The sequence below is a fragment of the Solanum verrucosum genome, unplaced genomic scaffold (assembly GCF_900185275.1).
Source record: "Solanum verrucosum unplaced genomic scaffold, falcon-dt-bn FXZP01000126.1, whole genome shotgun sequence".
NCBI classification, from domain to species: Eukaryota; Viridiplantae; Streptophyta; class Magnoliopsida; order Solanales; family Solanaceae; genus Solanum; species Solanum verrucosum.
Genome location: NW_026020033.1, coordinates 466921 through 471070, shown reverse-complemented (window position 1 = coordinate 471070; position 4150 = coordinate 466921).

Sequence of the window (4150 nt, the reverse complement as noted above, 5' to 3'; positions counted from 1 at the left end):
AGGCCAAAGCTCCACTAAAGTCAACAAGAATTAGAAAGTGTTCTCCAAATGGCCACCAACAAAGTGTCAAACAATGAGCAACACAACTACAAGATAGCACCAAAAACTAGAGAATAAAAAAGGAGTAAACATACCAAACCGCAGCTAATGTTCACGAGCTGAAATCTAGAGCTACAAGACTTGAAATCACCCTCTCTCAGTTCCCAGTCAAAGATTAAGTTGAAGGAACAAGCTATCCAAAATCAGCTCAATCAGACAAGAAACGAAGCGGGAATCGCGATTGAAATTGGCTGCTAGGGTTTGTGAGAAAATATGCACTCTCTCACTTTTCTCTCTATATGGTTGCTGATCAAACTCTTGTGATTCGTCAAAATAAGACTTAAAAGAAAGTCTTACATATGCACCATAATATTAGATTTATGGGCAAAGTGAGCTAGTCCAAATTGGGCTTAAATTTGTCCACATAGGAAAGGAAGGAGACTCAAAATCTTGAACTTTTATTTATCCACATAGGAAGAGAAAAATACTCAAAACCCAACAATTCTCCCCTTACCGACTATGTGGAAGAGACCGCCATCCCGACGATCATGCAACATTCTTCAAATTTCCCTTTTGGAAATGCTTTAGTCATCATGTTAGAACCATTATCATTGGTATGAATCTTTTCAAGTTCAAGAAACTTAGAATCCAACACCTCTCAAATCCAATGATACGTCACATCAATGTGTTTAGACTGACCATGAAATGTAGAATTCTCACCAAGATGAATGGCAGTATGACTGTCGCAATAAAGCACATACCTCTCTTGAGCACAACCAAGTTCCCCCAAAAATCTCCCCATCCAGAACAACTCTTTGCAAGCTTCAATAGTTGCAATAAGCTCAACCTCTGTAGTAGATAAAGAAACACATTCTTGCAACCTAGATTGTCAAGACACAACCCTCCCTTACAAAAGTAATCAAGTAGCCTGAAGTAGACTTACGAGTATCAACATCACCAGTTATATCTGAATCAGTGTAACCACAAAGAATAGGATTCCCTGTACCAAAACACAAACTCAAACTAGAAGTGCCACAAAGATATCTAATAATCCACTTCACAACATTCTGGTGCTCAAAGAAAATGGCTAACAATACCAACATCATGAGTAATATCTGGTCTTGTACACACCACTGCGTACATCAAATTACCAACAACTGAAGCATAAGGAACTTTCTTCATAACTTCCTTCTCACCATCACTAGAAGGATAATGCTTAATACTCAATTTGAAGTGTATAGTAGTGACAACCTTAACTTTGTCCATGTTTAATGTATGAAGTACTTTATGAATGTACTTCTCATATGACAACAACAACTTCTAGGCCTCTCTATCACAGACAATCTGCATGTCAAGAATCTGCCTTGCTCGTCCCAAGTCTTTCATCCTTAGGAGCATGCACAAAGGCACCCAAAAACTTTAAGATGATCAGAAGAAACATTCTTACCAGACCAAATTCAAAAGGAATGTGATAGCTTAGTATCTGAAAGCATACATCAAACCCTTTCAACAAGAGTTTGTTCATCCTCTCTACTAAACCATTTAGCTGAGGAGTCTTTGGAGGAGTATTCTGATGCTGAATACCCTGCTCTCTGCAATATCTATCAAAAGGACCATACTCACCACCATTATCAAAATGAATGCATTTCAATTTCTTCCTTGTCTGTCTCTCAACCAAGGCTTGAAAATTCTTGAACACATCAAGTACCAGATCCTTGAAATTCAAAGGGAATGCCCAGAGTTTGCGAGAATGATCATCAATAAAAGTCACAAAGTAAAGTGCACTACCATGAGACCTTACCTTAAAAGGACCACACAAATCAGAATGTACCAACTCCAGGAAATCAAGCTTCCTTGAAGGCGGATGAATCTGAAAAGAAACTCTTTTTTGTTTATCGGCTAAGCAATGAACACATTTGTTCAACTTTGCTTGTTTCACGCTACAAAGAAAATTCTTCTTAGCCAAATTGTCCATCCCTTTCTCGCCCATATGACTTAGTCTTTTATGCCATAACTCTGATGAAGTATCATTCTCCACCAAATTTACCGAGCCTCTAAAAATAGAGCCTTGAAAAATGTATAGGTTAGACAACTTGTCACCACGGGCCACAGCCATCGAACCTCTAGTAAGCTTCCACTGGCTAGCACCAAGGGTATTAACATAACCCTCATCATCAAGGTATCCCACTGAAATTAAATTCAAGTGAACATCTGGAGCATGCTTGACATTATTGAGAACTAGTTTGTAACCATTGTTGCTTTCCAAACAAACTGTCCCAATACCAAGAATTGCAACCTCATGATTATTGCCCATTTTCGACATCCCAAAATTACCTCGAGTATAAGAAAATAATTCATTCTTTGGCATAACATAAGAAATAACACCAGAATCCACAAATCAGCTAGACTCATCGTAAACAAGATTGATGACATTTTCATCACAAGAAACAATAAGGTCATCGTTAGCAACAACAACAACACGATTTTCATTATCGCCTTCTTTCTTTTGTTGTTTCATATCTCTCTTGTACCTGAAATAATATTTCTTGATATGCCTATCCTTATGGCAATAGTCACATGTAACATTCTATAGTTGTGCCTTTGACTAGGCTGACTAGATTGGATGTTCCCTTTGAGTGATCCGATGAGTGTAAGGCGAGCTTTCTGAAGCTCAAGGAGTTGCTTACCACCGCTCTTATTCAACTCTTCTAGTTGAGGGCAAAGGGTTTACAATGTATTATGATGCATCCAACATTGGTTTGGGTTGTGTTTTGATGCAGCAGGGTCGGGTGACTATTTATGCATCGAGGTAGCTTAAGGTTCACGAGCGCAACTAACCCCCTCATGATTTGGGGTTGGTGGTGGTATTTTTCACGCTTATGCTTTCAAGGTACTACCCATACAGAGTTCATTGTGAGATATTCATGGATCACGTGATTCTTTAGTATATTTTGATCCAGAAAGACCTCATTTCGAGGCTAATTGAGATCCTGAAGAACTATGTCCTCTCTATTTTGACCATCCTTGCAGAGCGAATGTGGTTTGGATGCCTTGAAGTAGAAGGTGGTGAATATGAGGAGTTTTCCTTTCAGTTTTGAAGAGACCTTTGGTTTTGGACATTCTACTTTTAGCCCACAAGTTGGTCTGGCTTGATATCTTCGATTCTATTTAAGTTCTAACTTTTGGTAAGGCTTTTTCCACTATATTGGAGCATATTTATGGCCTATAGTTTGAGGATATGGGTTTGGTAGCTATCCATGATTGAGTTTTGTCACGACCCAAGCCTAGGGCCTAGACGTGACATGGCGAATGAGGAACCCGAAGGAACCCCAAACAAGTCTCTCAAACTTGTCATCACACTTCATCGGTCGCGGAAGTACAATCAACATTAATTAACGGGAAATAGGGACTAAGGGCAAACCATTTCAAAAAGACATCATAGAACAAGAGTCAAGCTCATTTACAAAATACTTATCCAACGCACACCTCTACATACATAGATAGGACGGGGGCCATGACATACTACCGGCTGCCCTCATAGTCAAAATACAATTGCAAGCTAAAGTCTCAAAACATAGGAGTAGGAAACATAACATAGCCCTCGAATCATTGAGGACTCACCAACAAACTCGGATAAGCACCGTACTAGCCACGTGAATGGAGAGAAGGATCAAGAGTAGCTCCGGTCCCTACATGGTGACATCATGTAGGCAAAATATGTGTTAGTACTTGGAATGCACTAAGTATGCGGGGTGCAACACAACAATAGACAAGGACACAATCGAAATACAAGAAATAGTTTCATAGGCATTATGAATAACAATATGAGGATGCATGATCAAAGTGAAGTCAAAACATGTTTAAGTAAATCTATACTAATAGTAGATATCATATGTGTATGCATGATCCAACCAATCTATAACCCCAACTTAGGATGGGGAATGCCGTTCACACCCGGACACCCTGGTGGCAAGGTATAAACCCCTTACATGGTTGATGTTGGTCACACCCCAAGCATCCTAGGTGGTGAGATATAAACCTCTCACATGGTTGATGTTGGTCACACCCCAAGCATCCTAGGTGGTGAGATATAAACCTCTCACATGGTTGT